The sequence below is a fragment of the Kogia breviceps genome, chromosome 17 (genome assembly GCF_026419965.1).
Source record: "Kogia breviceps isolate mKogBre1 chromosome 17, mKogBre1 haplotype 1, whole genome shotgun sequence".
NCBI lineage: Eukaryota > Metazoa > Chordata > Mammalia > Artiodactyla > Physeteridae > Kogia > Kogia breviceps.
This window is the reverse complement of record NC_081326.1, coordinates 982,349-1,000,954: the sequence shown is the minus strand read 5'-3', so window position 1 is coordinate 1,000,954 and position 18,606 is coordinate 982,349. Positions and strand designations below refer to the sequence as shown.

Below are 18,606 nucleotides of genomic sequence, written 5' to 3'. Positions count from 1 at the left end.
AGTAACAAATAAAACGATTTAAAGAAAGTGTCATCTCAAGTCCTTTTAAATTCTTTTTTATATATATAAAAAGGAGACAGAGAGAGAGAGGAAGAAAGGGAGAGAGAGAAAGAGAGAGAGACATAAATCTCTGAAAAGTAGCTTTCCTCCAGATCTTGGAAACCCAGGATGTGACAGGGAGAGACAGAGCTCGCACAGAATCTCCAGAAGTCTTCCCTTCTTGCCCACTGTGTCCTCTGCACTCCTCTTTTCTGTCTTCGAGACCTTATCCTTCGCCTTCTAATTATTTTTGTATCTATTACAATTTGGACAACATCTGCATTTACAACTGACTTGGCAGTTTTGGCTGACCTGAATATGAAACCTCATTTCTAGGAGAACGATTATCATTATTTTATGGTAGTGGGCAGCACGAGGAGAATTCTTAGGCAATGAAAAAGGGGAGAATCATAAAATCCTGAAAAGAAATGTTCAAGTCTAGTATTTTTCTCTGTGTCATTCATACAGATTGATTCACCAAAATCGCGTTGTTTTCGTCAGCTGATTTCTCTTGGTCTCGGGACCATTTATCTGACATTTTTAAACATGGAACAAGGGAGTGGGGTGTGTAGAGCCCAGAGGGGCCTGGAGTGTTGGGTTTCTCTTGAGTTAACAGGAAAATAACCCCGATGGCAAATGACTTCAGCTGAATTCGAGCTAAGAGCACAGAGACGCAAACTGCCTCTGGAAGAACCAGGATAGAAACGCTTACTACATACTTTCCTTCCATTTTGGCTAGTAAGAGCCCCGTGCCTGCAGCAAAACGGAAAACACAGTTGAGAGTGAGAAAGTACAAACACAGAGAGCCAGCCAACAAGGGCACGTGGTCCTGGACATGCGCTGATGTTTGCAGAAGGGCGTGAGGCGCTGGAGGCCCTCAGGTTTGCATCAGAGATGCCCTCGGCCTCCAGCCAGAAGCTTCTCCCAGGCCCCGCGTGCCTATCATGGCACCACTTCAAAAATGAGCAGAAAGAGGAAGAAAGAAAAGTCTGGCCATTTACAGGTTTTCACCTTTTAAGCGAGGAGGAGGGGGTGAAGTCAGTCACCCCAGTGGTCCCCAAAGCTCCCCCCAGGCACCACGCAGCACAAGCAGCAGTTGCTTCCCGGTTTGGGTGGAGTCACACCCAGCGAGGGATGGGTCAAAACCATCCCTCAGGAATTTGACTGGGTCCCCTGGATTGGAGAGAATCCCCCGGGGAACATCTACAGACGCCCTTAGGTGCTGAAGCTCCGGGTCTCTGTCTTGCGCTTTTCCACAGTAGACATCAAACCAAGCTCGGAGCTTCAAAGGAAGGCTACGCAGTGTCTCTCAGCTGCATCTGAGGGAGTCTCCCGCTGTCTCTTACATAGACGTCGGGCACCTATGGGGTGGTCATAGGGGGGCCCAGGTGGTCTGGAGAGAAGTGACCACCGCGTGGCCAGGACCAGCAGGAAGGCCTGTAGGAGACGTGGGTGCCCACCTCCCGCCCTCCTGCTCCCAGACAGGAGCTAGTCTCAGGTGTCCGTCTGTCCTCCGAGGGTGTCAGCAGGGACCTCGTCGCAGGTCAGCCCTGATTTTCTCAGGTTCGCCCCTTCTGGCCTTTGTGGCAGGTAATGCTTCCAGGGGGCTGCCCTGTGTCTCAGGGGGGTCAGCAGCAGCCTCAGCCTCTGTGCTCTGGCGCCAGCCCTCACCAGCTGCGACAGCCCCAGACGTGCCCGCGGCGGAATCACCCCGATCCAAGCCAGCAGGCACAGGGTCCCCCCGAGGTCACCATCCCGCGGGCTCGTCACTCACGCTGACACAACGCCCTGGGCACCGATGCCCCCCCCACCAGTCCCTCTAAAAGGAGGGAAAAGGCTGCAACCTCGTTGGCACCAGGACTCAGAACCAGCCAGATCTGCTGGTCCTGGGCGGACGCCGAGGACATCAGGGCACGCGGAACAAGACGACGACAGCTGCATCCTGGAGCTCAGCCCCGTGGGGAGAACTCGCGCTGAGGCCAGTTTCCGGAGGGGCACGCTGGCCCCGGCTGGTCTCGTCGTCTGAAGCGATCCTGCCTGCGGATCCAAGGAGAGGCCTGCTGTTCGCGGGTCCGCGTGACTTCACGGCTGTCGCCAAGGTTCCGGTCGCCAAGCGGCCTCCACCTGAGCGGCTGTGTAACGGGAGGTCCGTCCATGCCCCCACCCGCCTGCACGGCTTTGCGCCTGCCGGCGGCTGCACCCCTGACAGCCACCGTCACCACCCGCGCTCGTCCAGAGTCTGTCCTCGTCCTCCAACCTTCACTGCTTCCGCCCCGCCCCAAGCCGACACGGGCTGTCCCGCTAGCAGTCACGAGCCCCACGGCCAGTGTCGCCCCGTCCACACCCGCCCCCCTCCGCGCTCTCAGGGGCGGCGTGGCCAGCCTGTGGACGCGAGTGTCACCGGCTGGCTCGCCCAAACAGCCCTGGTCTCCAGCCTGCGCTTCTCCGCGTGTTTCACCCTGCTTCCTAGCAGGCATCCCTACCTGACACACCCCGTGTTTCCTTATTCGCTGTGACCGCTGCCCAGCACCCCCCGGGGGCACCTCCGGGGGCAAACAGCTTGGTTCGTCTTGCTCACAATTATCCCGGAACCCAGAACGGCGCCGGCACTTAGGAGCCACATTCCAGGGATGGGGAAGGAAGGAAGGCCCGTGTGCTCAGCACGGTGTTAACTGAACTCGTTATCGTGCTTCCGCGGGGAAAGAACCGGTCCCGCACTTGACACACACCGGGAAATTCCGCGGAAGGGGAGCGGCCCCTGTGTGAGGCCCAGAAGACCAGGCAGCCGCAGGACTTCACGGGCCAACCCCTCCCGGGCCTCCCGGGCTCAGGTCCCCGCGTGAGGGCCTTGGGAGTCACGGCTCCGTCCTCGGGACCGGTGACAACCCGAACAGACTGAAGGGTGACAAGTACCCACGGGTCCCTTGGGGGGACAGGGGATTGGCGCGGGTCCAGGCGGGCACGGGGGTCCCGGCTTCCCGGAGCAGAGCGCAGGGGCAGACAACGCCGTGGGTCCGGAGTCGGGCCCGGACGGCACGGGAAGGACAGCCGGGGCCCCACGTGGGCGAGTCTGAGAGTTAACGCTCCGGGGGCCCAGCCCCGGGCCCCGTGGTGTCGCGGAATCCTGGCCGGGTTCCCACGGTAAAACTCAGAGGAAAGTCCCCTGGGCTTCTGGTGGGGGGGGGGGGGCGGCGAGAGCTCTCTGAAAAACACCAGAGCACTTTGCTCTTCTCAACAAGGCCTGGCCTCGAGGCAAACTAGTCAACCGGAGTCTAACCAGCTGGGGGTTCTCAGGGACTAACTGCCCCCCGGGAAGGGAAAGACCCCAATCCAGCCGGCCTGACCCCAGGGGGTTGGGGAAGTAAAGCCAGATTAGGAGGAGGAAGAAACAAGACCACCTTGTTCACAGTTGACATGATGACCTATGTGGAAAATCCAAACACACACAAAAATGGCATAAACTTAAAAAACCACGAATATGTATAGTTTTACGTATATATATCTCCTTCCAATACAGGCTCTACGCTCTCATGCAAAGGTCAATCAGCTGGAGTTTCCTCTTCGTTCTTCCTCAAGGCGCCCGTCTCTGAGATAAAAATGCCAACTCTAAGATGGAAAAAAAAGGGCTGCCTTGGGCACTCTGCAAGTATCTGGGAACAAACTCCCATATAGACTCTGTGGCATAGAAAGAAATTTGACCTGATTCCTTGAAGAGTATAACATCTTAAAACCTATCCAAACGTCTGGAAACTGCAGACGGAACCTTGAATCCAAGACCTTGGTCCAAGGCCTCAGACTGATGCTGCTGGTGTCAAAAACGGTCACATGAGGTAAAGAATGATGTTTCTGTTCCTCTCACATCTTGTCCACGTTCTATTTATTTTCCATTTCTCCTCCCCTTCATGTGTACACACACCAAGCATCACTTATAACCTTTGTTATTCCTAAATACTGGCAAAAACAGATGAACAAGAAGATGGTAGCAACGTAGTTAAGAGACACTAAGTGCCTTAACGGCATTGAAATTCTGGGAGTAAAGCCACATTTTAGGAAGTCTGGCATCAAGTCATCAGGTTAGAGATAAAATGACGACTGGGGATACAGAAGCCTCGGAGAAGGATGCCACAAAACGGGAACCTGCTACGTCGTCTGGATCAGGGTTCCTTTAAAGAAGCACATGGTGAGCTTCTCTTAAATGTAAAGGAAGCTAGGAGATGAGAAAAAGGTGTGTCTGCAGCCCTCAAGGGACAGAATTAAACCCCCGCCCCCGAGTCCCCAGGTTACAAATCTGAGTGTCGCTAGTTCATACCACTTCCAGCATGAACAGCTGGGGGCAGGTGCAGGGCAGCTGTGCGCCGGGGCTGCCCCCCTCCCCGAGGACCTGAGTCTTCAGGAAGAAGGCCCTCCTCAGCCCTCTCTTCCCAAGAAATCCAAAGAGTTTCAGCCACTTCATTTTGCTTATTTGATTCACACCCTCAAGAGACCATAGAATTTCAGGACTTTCAGATAAGGAATCAAAACGATAATTTTTCAAAAGATTCCGATAATTAATCCAAGATCCAAGTTCTAATATTTCTGGTTATCAAGAAAGCTCTGCTTCCCTTGAGGTCCGTCTCTTGTTCAGACTCCCCGTTTACCCCCGGAACCCCTTGTTGTTACGAGTAAAGGAAAGGAGCAAACCAGTAATAGAGGTCCACGTATATTTGCATTTTTTCAACGTCATGCTATAAATCACAGAGTCAATGGCATTCTTTGGTGCCGCATACCTTTAAGAAGACAGTGATTGCACGATATTATGTGCAAATGCATTTGAAAACCCGATCTTGGATGGCAAGTCAGTGGGACCTCATACAAATGCACAGGAGGTCGCAGCCCCGTTGCTGGTCTAGCCGCAAGGCTGGGCGCTGGCCAGGGCACGGCTCTGAGACCCGCCGGCACACCGGTGACTCTGGAGAGGACGGGACATTTTCCCCGAAGGCGCTCTGCTGGGGCCACTGTCTCCGCCTACCGGGGCCCCTCTGCAGACTCTGGAGCAAAATCAAACTCCTCCACGCCGTGCAGCCCCGTTCCGCCCACGTGTCTGTCTTCATCACCCTCGCTGACGTGCGGTAAATGCCTGTTCCTGCCTGACCCACACCCTCCCAGCCACGTGGAGCGGCCAGAGGCCAGTGAGCCGTCAGGGCAAGGTGTCAGGACATCGTACCGAACCCCTGCGTAACCCAGCGTCTCCTCTGGCAGCAGCGGGCTCAGGCGAGGAAGCGGGGATGTCGCTCTGCGGGGGGATTATCCTGCCGGCGCCTTCAGCGTGGCCTCGTGACTCTGCAGGCAGGTGCCCCGGGTCGGGGGGCTTTTCTCTGTCCTGCGTGGACAGTCACGTGCATTCGGTGCCAGGAGGGGAGGGGCGACGGGACACAGCCTGTCGGTTCCCCCATCTCGGGTGACAGAAGCCCAGCACTCCTGCAAGTACACACGCCCACGTGAGACGACACGTCTGAACGGCGTCGCCCCTCCTTTCCTCACGGGTCCTCCGCCAGGTCACCTTCCTCTGTCTAGGTGTCTTTCATGTGCATCCTTACGCAAAATATATTTAAGACTTGCAGGTAAACTTATGGAACAGCACTGCTATATACACTTGTTTATTATGGAAGCTCACCGTGGGAGCCGGAGAAAGAGTCTAGGGGCGTTTAGAACCCTGCTCTCCACTGATTTCACGGGTCTTTTGAAATCAAATTCTGGCTCTTCCAGAACCCTTTAGTTTGAACATTTCTGGCATCCAGGTTGGCCCGGGAAGTCACTGTGTCATAATTGCCAAGAGCCTAACCGAGACCCCCTGCGGCCAGGGATGACCAGGTGCCCGCTGCCGGGCCCACGCCCTGCATCTGCACGTGCCGCCACCTCCCAGCTGTGCGACAAGGTGTAGCTTTCCCTGTGCCCTGTCGCCAGGTGCGGTGGGAAGGAAGCTTGCCCGCTCCAGTCCGAAGCTCACGGACACATGTGAACTTGGGGCTCGGCTCCCAGGCGCAGCCACGCCTGGCTCCCTCCACTTTGGCTTGAGCCGTGCTCCAGACGGACCCGCGCGGTGTCCCTGCGGGTTGAAGCTCAGCCGGCTGTCGTCCTGGAGCCGCCCCCGTGCGCCTGCATGAGTCACCACCCAGCACTGGTGTGAAAACACGCTCTCAAGGCTCGACGCAGGCGATCAGAAAATCCTTAAACTCATCGGTCAGTAAAGCGGATGCAGATGTTATAAGTTGGTCTAGCAGGCCTCCTCTCTCCGGGTTGCCCGCCGGAGCACCGAGAAGGTGGAACTCGCGGACGGGCCCCCGGGGGCAGGAGAGGCCATCAGGGTGAGCTGAGGTCCGTGCCTCTAACGCCCGAGGCTTTGGGAGCAAGCTCCGTATGTTTTCACATGTTTACTATGTTTTTTCCTGAAGAGCTAACACTCCTTATAATTAAGCTTCTGGAAAATGTACGAAAATCAAAAGTGGGCTATTTTTCCCCCACAAGGATCATTACTTAATGCAGTTCTTTCTAATTAAAAATCTGTGTTTCTTACGGTTGGAGACGGAGTCGGTGTCAGGAACAAAGAGAACGCTGGCAGGTGCCAGTCCTCCACCTCACCCGGGGCTGAGCCCACGGCCCGCAGGGCCCCGACGTGACCCTGCGACCACACGTGGCAAATCCGGAAGGCCGTCCCTCCCGACGTTTGTCTCCTTTTCCCGCCTCCCCCACCCCCCGAAGTGTCCCTGGACATCCCACAGTGCGCTGTCACGCTCGCTAAGACCGGGAAGCAAAGACCGATTGCCGAAAACCGCCTAGAAGACGCCGAAGGCAAGAAGGGGGGAGATGTGGACCCAGAACAGGAAACAAGACAGGAAAGGGCGGAAACCTTCAAAACACAAAGGAAGATAATTCCATCAAACCCCTTCCACAGGCTTCAGGATGAGGGGTCATAAGTGGAAAGATGCTTCAAAAAATACTGACGCGGCCGACACAGAATAGGCCGTTAGGAGGCGGGAACAAGGGGGAAGGAGGAGGTTCTGTAACACCTTCCCCGCGGCTTCAGGGACAGAAGTGGCGCCGCCGTCGGCATCGCAGCACAGAACGCCCCTCAGGACTCCACGTGGATTTTCTGTCTCTCTCCATCCTCCTCCGATTTCCCGCAAGCCTACTGCGATCACCTGGAGAAAGGCACACAGAGCCGCGGGGGTCCAAGCACCGCTGGACGCAAACGCCTCCTCACGCAGGAAAAGCAAAGACAAAGGATGGAAGCTCCACCACCTCTCGCTGAACTCACTCATCACCAGGATGGGTCCAAGGAGTAAATGCAAGCCAGACGCAGGGACAGAACGCGTGAAGAGGCCAGCCCGTGAAGCGGACAGGTACCGTGAAGACGGCATGGTGGAGGAGATGGCCTGTGTTCCGTGAAAATGCAGACTTGGATCTGCAGGCGGGCCCGAGACAGCGCTGCCCCGGGATATGGCTCTGGCCCGGCCCGCGCCCCGGCCAAGCCCCGCGGGCCACCCCGCCCTCTGGGCCGCCCAGGCCCGGCCTCTGTCCAGAGCGTCTCTGGAGTCCTGGTCCACCGCCACTTCTGACACCCCTGACTCCAGACGCTGCGGGCGACCCAAGTGCCCTCGTTCTTCCTTGGGAAAGGAGCCTCCTCTGGGCTGCAGCGTCCTTCAAACCCTTCGGTCAGCGAGGCGTGAAGCCGGAGCCCTCGCCCGGCACCACGGGCACAACACGAACTCAAGGCGTCTGGAAGGCAGAACGCACGTCTCCGGCGGGTGTGTGAGCGCCCAGCCTCATGCCTTCCCGCCGCTGCCCTCCTCCCGACCCCAGGACCAGCTCTCCCACCGGCCTCACCCTGTCTCCCCCCACCCCCCGGGCAGTGCTGGCGACGCTACAGCGGGGCGCAGAGGGGCCCAGACCGCCCCCAGGGGCCACGTGCCGACGCGGATGGAACTCGAGGCGGAGGAAAGAGCGCCAGTACCGTCTCCGGGCCGGGGCTGGGCATCTGGAAAGGGAGTTTTTCCAGGAACACCAGCCCTTCCTCTGCCCCGACCTTAGTGCAGAGACGGGTCAGCCCAGGACACGCGAGCTCATGCAGGTCACAAGCCTGAACACATGCGGGGACTCGGGTGCACACCGGCTCTTGCCCCGTGGTCAGGGCTGAGCAGGTCGTGGAAGGGCTCCAGGGGCGGAGCAGGCGGCACCGCTGAGGGCCGCGTGCCCCGAAGTCCTGCCCAGCCCCGCGCCCCGCAGGGCGAGGCGGGACCTGCCCGATGGGGCCAGGCGGGCCCCCCCGCCCCCCGCAGAGTGAGCCCGGGGGCCTCAGCCGTGTGCAGCCGCTCGGGCCGCAGGTGCGGGGCCGGAGGTCAGACCCGAGTGCTCGCCTGCGCTCCAGCCCACGCGGGACGGGCCCGGCCCGGCGGCCAGCGCACCCGCGCGCCGTGCTCCCCGCCGCCGCCGTCCAGGCCGCCCTTCCGCTGCCCCATCGTTCTCTGGAACAACTCGATCCTCTGCGCTTCCCTCGGACACGTTGAAAATCACACCGAGAAGCCCTCAACTGGTCCAGCGTCCCAAGCCCCTTCCTTTAAAAGCAGATCAACGACCTGGAAGAACAAGGCGCAGTCTGGCCCCACCGGCCTTCACGTGCGGAACGGCACCTGCAGCCGGAATCGGGAGGAAAGCCTGCGGGTCCCACACCCGCCGGGCCCCTCCCCCCGCCCTCACTCCCGGGCAGCTGGTGTCCTGCCCACCTGCCCACGTCCGTATTCCTCCCCCTCTGCCCCGCCACCTGCCCTGCGCCCCTGAACCCTTCCCGAGGCGCGGCCCACCTGTTGCTCCCGACTCCCTCCTGTTCTCGGCCGTCCCACTGGGTCCCAGCCGCATTATTTCCGGGGCTGACTCATCCGCCGGCTGTCTGGCAGCCGTCCGCCCTGGCCGGGCTCCACCGGGGAGCGGCCTGCAGGCGTGGACCCGGCCGCCCGGCCCGGCCACGGCTCTCACTGCGCCTCCGGGCAGGCTCCCTGCGTCCGGAGCACAAGCCACCTGCTTGGAGCCGGGGATCCCGGGTCAGCTGTTCCCACATCTGCTCAGAATCCGCGTGTTCACGGTGCAGTTCTCTCCCTCTGTCACGGCGTGGAATCCTTAACGCCAGGGCCGTGGCTCGGAACCAAGTTCACAGCCACGTGACATTTCGCGTTCTCTGCAAGTTGGATAAGATGTGCAGCTTCCAGAGATTCCGGACACAAGCTTGCCGGTGCACGTCCTAAGATGGGCCGGGGCCTCCTGGGGTCGCTCAGGGTGCGGGGAGGGGTGGCGGAGGAGGGGACCGGCTCTGACGCTTTGCGGAGAGAGGAAGGGGCTAGATGTGGGGACAGGACAGATTTCCTTTCTGTCTTACTTTTTCCAGTTTTACTGAGAAATCGTTGACATGCACCGCTGTGTAAGTTTGAGGTGTACAACGTGATGACCTCACTTACATATATTGTGAAATGATCATCACGGTAAGTTTACTGAACGGCCATCATCTCATACAGGCACAAAAAAGGAAGAAAAAGAAAACGTACATTTCTCCTTGAGATGAGAACTCTTAGGATCTACTCGCTTAGCAGCTTTCCTGTACAGCGTAGCGCAATGTAAACTACAGTCGCCGCCCTGGCCATCACGGCCTCCGTCCTATTCTTCTTGTAACCGGACCTCTGTTCGTTCTGGCCACCTTGCTCCAATTTCGCCCCTCTCCTCACCCCTGCCTCTGGTGACTGCAGATCTCATCTCACTAGCAGTTCGGCGGGGTTTTTTATTTTATTTTATTTTATTTTAGATTCTACATAGAGTGATATCACACAGTACTTGTCTTTCTCTCTGACTTACTTCACTTAGTTTCACACAATTCCCTCAAGGTCCATCCACGTTGGGACAAACAGCAATATTTCCTTTTGTCTCGTGGCGGAACAGTTGTGTACATGCTCTTTACACACCCTCTTTATCCGTTCATCCGTTGAGGGACACTTAAGCTGTTTGTATGTCTCGGCTACTGTAATTAGCGCTGCAGTGAACATAGGGGTGCATATACATTTTCGACTCAGTGCTTTCCTTTCCTTTGGATACATACCCCAAAGTGGGGCTGCTGGCTCCTAAGGTAGCTCTAGTTTCAACTTTTTGAGGAACCTCCACACTTTTCCACAGTCGCTGCACCCACTTACATTCCCACCAACGTTGTACAAGACTTCCCTTTTCTCCACTTCCTCGCCAACCCTTGTTATTTCTTGTCTTTTTGACGGTAACCATCCTGACAAGTGTGAGGTGATAGCTCATTACGGTCTTAATTTGCATTTTCCAATGATTAGTGATGTTGAGAATCTTTGCACATACCTGTTGGCCATCTGCATGCCTTCTTTGGAAGAATGTCTCTTCCGATCTTCTGCCCATTTTTAAAAAACTAATTTATTTATTTATTCTTCTTTTTGGCTGTGTTGGGTCTTCGTTTCTGTGCGAGGGTTTCCTCTAGTTGCGGAAAGCGGGGGCCACTCTTCATTGCCGTGCGCGGGCCTCTCACTGTCACGGCCTCTCTTGTTGCGGAGCACAGGCTCCAGACACGCAGGCTCAGTAGTTGTGGCTCACGGGCTTAGTTGCTCCGCGGCATGTGGGATCTTCTCAGACGAGGGCTCAAACTCGTGTCCCCTGCATTGGCAGGCAGATTCTCAACCACTGCGCCACCAGGGAAGCCCCTGCCCATTTTTTAATTGGATTGTTTCACTTGTTGCTATTGAGTTGTATGAGTTCTTTATATATTTTGGATATGAACCCATATCAAATATATGGTTTGCAAATATTTTCCCCATCTGGTAGGCTGTCTTTTTACTTTATTGATGGTTTCCTTTGCTGTGTGGAAGCTTTTTAGTTTCATTTAGTACCACTTGTTTCTTTTTTATTTTGTTGCTTGTGATTTAGGTGTGATTTCCAAGAAATCATTACCAAGACCCACGTCAAGGAGATTTTTTTCCTATGTTTTCTTCTGAGTTTCATGGTGTCGAATCTTTAATCCATTTTGAGTTAATTTTTGTGTAAGATGGGGGCCATTCTTTTACATGTGAATATCCAATTTTCCTAGCACCATCTACAGAAGAGACTGTCTTTTCTCCATTGAGTATTCTTGTCTCCCTTATCAAATATTAGTTGTCTATATATGCTTGGGTTTATTTCTGGGCTCTTGATTCTGTCCCATGATTATTTTAAAGTAAATTACAAAAATTTCAGAAGAGCCCCTGTTTCCAACACCATCAGAGCAGAAAACGTAAGAAAACTTTTTTCTATTTACTTAGAATAGAAAGACAGGCTCCCAGCTTGCACGTTCAGGGCCCTGCCTCACCCTCAGCCCAGCCCTGGGGCTCCCGGTAAACTTTATTTACAAAAACAGGTGACTGGCCAGAGTGCCATAGTTTGCCTACATGCATTTTAAAAAATTTTTTTATTTTAACACGAATTTTTAAATGCATCTTGACTACCAGGTTTGAGGGGAGTTGTCTGCTCTTTGGAGCCCCTTAAATACCGTGCCTCCCCTCGTCCGGGCACACGGCGACCTCCCCATCCCTCCTCAACCCCAGGCCTCCCCCGGGGTCCCGCTTCCAGGCCAGGCACTCCCTGGGGCTGCCCCTTCAGAAAACGTAAGAAAACTTTCAATTAGCTGATAAAATCAGGCTAAACGATATTGCCATACCATACTAAAAAATACAGTCGGTAACTATACTCCTTGGTCTCTTTTAATGACGAATAAACATATAATTTTATCTTATCTCGTGCTTCCCCGACGGCTCCTGCACGTGGGGAAGCAGAGGACTCGCCGTGGTCCCCACGCCTGTTTGGATGCTCCCCGGCCCCGTTCTCTGTCCCTGGGGCCCAGACAGAGCACCGCGGCATCACAGGATGGCCGTCCCGCATGTTAATGCGCAGACTTCTCGGGGGAAAGCACCTGCCAGAGGTAGTTCACATTCGCACCGAGTCCGGAGACCCCCGACTGCCTCACGTTTTATGGGCTCACGAAAGCCACATTTAATCAAACACAAGAACAACACGAACGGGACGGTTTCCGCACCCCGTGCGGTGCGGCCTGACCCTCGCCCGGCATGACGGTGTCCCGCCGCCCTGGCCGCCCGCGGACACAGCTGGCTGTGGCCGCATTGCCACCGCTGTGCGTGCACGGGGTGTGCCCATGGGGGAGAGGGTGGCTCTAGAATGTACGCAGCCGTCACAGCTGGAAAGTCACTGAAATATAATACCAGCCCCCGAGGGGTCGTAAGTTATTTTTTGACACTTATGAATGATTAAAGAAATGGAGTCCACCTTCGGGAAATAACGTTTCTTTATGCCTCATCCTATCCCGTTTTCCCCAGAAGATGGAACAAATGTGTGGTGGTGGAAATCACGGTGGTGGCCCTGGAGCCCCCCCTGCCAGGTGAGCCGAGGGTGCAGACAGCGGACCCAGCTGCGGGGGCTTCAGCAAGGAAGCAGGAAGGAGGGGGGCCACCGGGTGCGAGGTGAGCACGTGAGAACCCGCACGGGTCTAGTGTTCCTCCACTGCACCCATGAAGCTCCCTGGCCTCCCTGCCGCCAGGGCCCTGTGCCTATGCCCAGGCTGCCGGCCTCTGGCGAGGTCAGCTGCCCCGTTGGGGGCACACTAGGAACTTCACAGCCCGAGTGAGTCGCAGTGGCTTCCTGCTCTTCGGTCCACCCAGTGGTCCCTGCGTTTAAGGAACACGTGCCCGAGTTCACTGCATACGAGCTGATCCACTCCTCCTCCCGGGTTGGTGCACTTATCAAGTCCCCCTCACGTGCCCTGTGCCCTGCCATGTGCCAGACAAACACGCCCACGAAAACACGTGCCCCATACGCTCTCGCAACCAAGCCCAAGGAAAAAAATCACCTTTCCACAACCCAAAGGATTATTTGCTTATAACTACGATGAACGTGTTGAAGGAAGACAAAGGTTGCTGTGCGAGTTTAAAGCAAGGGTCACGGGGAGCTCTGTGTCTGTGCTTCCTGACAGCAACAGGGAAAGTGAGGCTCCGGGGAATCAGGAGGAGTCGGCCAGGCCAGAAAGTGCTGGCTGGGCGGGGGTGAGAAGGGCGGAAAGAAGCCGTTCCAAGAGGGCAGAGGAGCGTGTGGAGACATTGCCTGAGATGGGCGTGGAAACGGCACAGAACCAAGGCCAGAACCAAGGCTGTCTGGCTGGCAGCGCCCCCAGACACCGCTGGGCAGGGGTCTGCACAAGCCACATTGTCCACACCGGGAGCCCTGCAGCAGGATGGAGGGCAGTGGGTGCATATGCATGTGAACAACTCACATCGTCTACACTGCTGTGAGACAGCGCGGACAGCAGGGCGAGGAGCAGCTGAGCCAGGACCCTCGTAGGAAGGCGTCCGGCTGCACAGAAGAGAAAGACGACGCAAGATGGCCACGCAAACGTGAACTTACTTCTCGCGGGAAGAGAGTAGAACGGATCCGCCTGGGCCGCCTGCACCCTCCGCCCCTGCACGGCAGCACCTCGTGATGACGCAGCACGTCGTGATGACGCAGCACCTCGTGATGACGCAGCACCTCGTGATGACGCAGCACCTCCGGGACCACTTCCCCGTCCCAGGCAGGGAGGGGCTGAGGGGAACGGGACAGGGCTGTAGTCACGCAGCCAGTCCCGCCCTCTCCTCCCAGGACACCTTTCCCGGGAGGTGTGGACAGCACCGGCGGGTGCCGGGCCAGCTGGAGATGCCAGTGTCCGTCACAGCCTCGCTTGAACTTGCTGAGGACGGGAGGCTTTGAAAGTTGAAGATCTCAAACCATTCACATTGTTCCACCTTTCTGATGAGCGTATAAGCTTCTTGGAGAGGATGAGCAGGGCGCTGGCCCCTGAACCCTGATTCCACTCCGATCGTTCAGACTCCTCAGGGACACGCAGGAAAGGCACGTGCGGCCCCAGCAGCACGCTGGGTGCTGCACGCCAGTAAATCCGGCTCCGTCCGTGGAGCACACACACGCCAGGGGCCACCGTGCGCCACCCCGGCGCTGGCGTCGGAGGGTCCCGATGGCTCACCCAGGAGCCTTCCAGCTGGCGGTCACTCTCCGCTCACTCAGCTCTTCCAGGGGGCGGCGGGCGGGTCAGGGCTCCTCCAGGAGCCGTCTCTACGGAAGCAAGCTCCTGCTACAACCTGGATGTCGGGGTGTGAATAAGACACCACATTCCTGTTATTCCCTAGAGTAGAGGTGAAGGGGCCAGGAAACCACACTCCCGCCCGAGCCGCCAGCCTCATCCTTGCCTGGGAACGGGAGGCGCGAGGGGCACGCGCCACGGTTATCCTTCCTCTTTGCTACAAAGAGCAGAGTTAAATGCATCCCAGGATGAGTGTGTGTTGTTACACCGTGTGAGAAGTCACACCCCGTAACAGAGTGGAGGGTGCCAGGCCCTCCTCTCCCCCACCTGCTCCTCACCTTAGACGGCCTGATGGACGTCCCCGACTGCCCGTGAGTCTTTCCACCCGGGAACGTCCGCAGAGAATGATGGATGGCTCGACGTGCCTGCACGAGAGGACACAGGAAACTGGATGAGTGAAAGCACATTTTCCTTCTTAATAGTCTATAAAATGGAAGTGTTACGTGTCTTGAGAAAATCTGATATTGTACCAGGGTAACGCAGTAGAAAGTCAGTCTCTAAACGGCTTGACCAATCCACTTTACTGCTCCCTGGCCGATGGTTCTGTTTCCAGTAAGGTAGCCATTAGATGCACGGTGAAGCCAGGGAGGTGAAGAATATGTTAGCAGTACCGGAAATGAACATTACAAGTCTACAGAAAGCTGGAATAAAATCAGGTAAAGGCACCCTGAATTAGGTAAAAATGGTGAAAAACCAAGGTCCGTAATATAAAAAGAAAAAACATAAAGTAAGGGGTTTTGCCACCATAGTTGCTTGGGTAGAAATAGGTGAAAGAAGGACCAGTTTTTGCACATCTCAAAGCGGTGATAAATCTGGTGACAAGGGCTGCCCGGCCTCTCTCAGTCCTCACGGTTGTCCTGTCTGCGTCCTCAGCACCGTCACTGTCACCCACAGGGTCAGGTGACCTGCACAAGGTCAAGGTCACACAAGGGGGAGGGGAAAGGTGGCTCTTGACGTCAACTCCAACTCTGGGCTGTTCGGCAGGTCAATATCACCTTTCTCTTCAAAAGATGAAAGAAATATTCCTTCCAGTTTTGTCTCTTCTCACATTTTAATAACAGTAATAAACGCCAATACTGGGCGCAGTATCTCTTTCCATTAGGGTTGCCTTCAGTGTCTTTCATCAGTGTCTTATACTTTTCCAAGTACAGGTTTTCACCGCCTTAGTTAGATTTATTCCTGGGTAATTTTTTTCCCATCAATGCAATTGTAAATGAGATTGTTTTTGTGACTCCTCTTTCTGACAGTTTGTTGTTAGTGAACCGTGTACAGAACACATTTTAAAAGTGGGCATAGGACCTGAATAGACATTCCAAAGATGACACACAGATGAAAACAGACCCATGAGAAGATGCTCAACATCACCGATCATCAGGGGAATGCAGGTCAAGGGCACAATGAGACACCACCTCACACCCATCCGAATGGCCAGCATCAAAAAGACAACACACAACCAATGTTGCCGAGGGTGTGGAGAAAAGAGAACCCTTGTGCACTGTTGGTGGGAATGTAAATTGGTGAAGCCACTGTGGAAAACGGTGTGGAGGTTCCTCAAAAAAATTAAAAATAGAGCTACCATACGATCCAGCAGTTCCTCTTCTGGGTGTTTTTCCAAAGAAAATGAAAATACTAATTTGAAAAGATACATGGACCCCTATGGCAGCATTATTTATAATAGCCAAGACATGGAAGCAACCTAACTGTCCATCAATGGATGAATGGATAAAGAAGATGTGGTGGGCTTCCCTGGTGGCGCAGTGGTTGAGAATCCGCCTGCCGATGCAGGAGACACGGGTTCGTGCCCCGGTCCGGGAGGATCCCACGTGCCGCGGAGCAACTAAGCCCGTGAGCCATGGCCGCTAGGCCTGTGTGCCCGGAGCCTGTGCTCCGCAACGGGAGAGGCCACAACAGTGAGAGGCCCGCGTACCGCAAAAAAAAAAAAAAAAAAAAAAAAAAAGAAGATGTGGTGTATAAATACACAATGGACTATTATTCAGCCATAAAAAAGACTGAAATCTTGCCATTTGCAACAACATGGATGGACCTAGAGGGTATTGTGCTGAGTGAAATAAGTCAGAGAGAAAGACAAATACTGTAGGATCTCACTTACATGTGGAATCTAAGAAATAAAACCAGCAAGCAAACATAACAGAGCAGAAACAGTCCTACAGAGAAGAGACAGGTGGTTGCCAGAGGGGAGAGGGGAGGAGAGAAACAGGTGAGGGAGATTAAGAGGTAAAAACAAAAATGGCAATATTATGACAATTCTATAATAAAGAAGTTTGGTTGTTTTTAATGAAAGAATGTCACTGTCATCACATAATATGACATTTATCAAGTGATTAGTGGCATTTTAGGAGGAAAATTACGTAAAATTGCAATGACATCAGGTATCAACATTCTCTTTGATGCCTGTTCCTTTATTGATTCAAATACATCAAGTTTCAATTTTTCATCAAGACATCCTGATCCAGTCTTACCTTGAACAGGTAATCTGATCCACAAATAAATGACTAGGAAACTATGACAAGATTCGTTGTTAGGTAAGAAGGCTTATGGTTTATAAATCTTTGTTAAGAGGATAAAAATGTGTGTGTGTGTGTGTGTGTGTGTGTGTGTGTGTGATGAATGAGTTTTGGGAGTGGGGCTGATTTAAGTTCAAATATGGTCTAAATGTCTCTTTTTCTAGAAAGACTGAAGGTAGATCAGTCCCGAAATCCGTTTCCATTCATCCCTTGTGCACTAACAATATTCAACATGTTTTGAGAGAAAGGGACCACATGTCCTTTGACGTCTTTCTCTTTAAAAGTCAATCTTCCTACTGTCAGAGCCAGCAATCCATTTGGCCAGCATAATATAGACCCCATGTGGTCTGGACCCTGGGTCTTGGTAGCAACCATGGAACTCAAAGAATTCTCCAATATGTGTGTGTGAGAGTGTGTGCGTGTACATACCATACCCCCATACAGGATTGAAGTAGTAGAAATATACTAATACTTGGAACCAAAAAAAATGCTGGTCTACAGAAACAATATCATTTTCTAAAGATGTAAAACCAGAGCTCAAGATTATTTAAACACACTAAGTATATACAGATAACTGATCTAATATTTATGCCTACTTCCTTCATAAAAAAACAGGCTTATCCTGATAAATATATAGAAGACTACATATGTGTATATATATATATATATATACATATATATATATATATATATAGAGAGAGAGAGAGAGAGAGGAGAGAGAGAAGAAAAAACGGTTTCAGTTCTCTTTGACAAGAAAAAGACATGCTGTGTGATTATTAGCAACACTGGTGAAATTGAAAACAAATTCAGAACTGAGATGTGTTCCTGGTGGACTGGTTCTTCTGTCATATAACGACTCTCTCTACCTCAGGTAATTTTCTTTGTTCTGAAGTCTGATATATCTGATAGTAATATAATATAATCTGATATTAGTATAATATCTGTCACTAATATAACCTCATTTCTTTCAAATAATATTTGCACGATATACCTTTACTATCATTTTACTATTTCTATGAGTGTAGCTTTTTCAGGTTCCACATATAAGTATTTGTCCTGCTCTGTCGATCTTATTGCACTTAGTATAATGTCCTCAAGGTCCTTGCATGCTGTGGCAAAAGCCAGGATTTCCTTCTTTCTCATGGCTGACGTTCTATCGTATATCCACCACATCTTCTTTATCCATCCATGCATCCACTGGCTGCACTGAGGTTGTTTCCACATCTTGCCTATTGTGAATAATGCCACAATGAACACGAGAGCACAGATACCTCTTTGAAACACCGTTTTCATTTCCTTTGGGTTTACCCCAACAAGTGGGATTGCTAGGTCTTAAGGTAGTTCTATTTTTAAGTGTTTGAAGAGCCTCCAGACTGTTTTCCACAGTGGTTGTGGCCACTATATTTTGGAAACGTATTCTTCTAGTTTTTACTTCTTACAAATATGTCTTGATAGATCTTAACATGTGCTTTCACTCTTGAAGAGTAGTTTTGGTTGATATAGCGTCTGCGAGGACAATTCCTTTTTTCAGCACTTGATAAAGGCCACGCCAAATACAATCCCAAACAAAATCCCGACACGCTATTTTGTGGATATTCACAGACTGAGTCTAAAGTTTATATGGAAAGACAAAAGATCTGAAATAACACCTCAATGCAGAAGGAGAGCAAACTCTGGGAATGGACACTACCTGACTTCAAGATTTACTGTGAAGCTACAGTAATCAAGACAGTTTGGTATTGGTGAAAGAACAGGCAAATAGATGGATTGGAACAGGATAGAGAGCCCAGCAATAGACACACATAAATGTAGTCAACTGAGCCTTGACAAAGGGGC

At 53.2% G+C, this 18,606-nt stretch overlaps 1 protein-coding gene across 2 annotated transcripts in view; it reads right to left on the bottom strand.

Moving 5' to 3' along the window:
* Positions 1-18,606, bottom strand: part of PPDPFL (pancreatic progenitor cell differentiation and proliferation factor like) — a 153,174-nt gene that overhangs the window by 91,876 nt on the left and 42,692 nt on the right. For both annotated transcript variants that reach the window (XM_067017269.1, XM_067017268.1), the window contains exons 2-3: positions 14,524-14,610; positions 13,516-14,243 (exon numbers count right to left, since the gene is read on the bottom strand). The gene's annotated coding sequence lies outside the window, so the exon portion shown is untranslated. The remainder of the gene's footprint in view (positions 1-13,515; positions 14,244-14,523; positions 14,611-18,606) is intronic.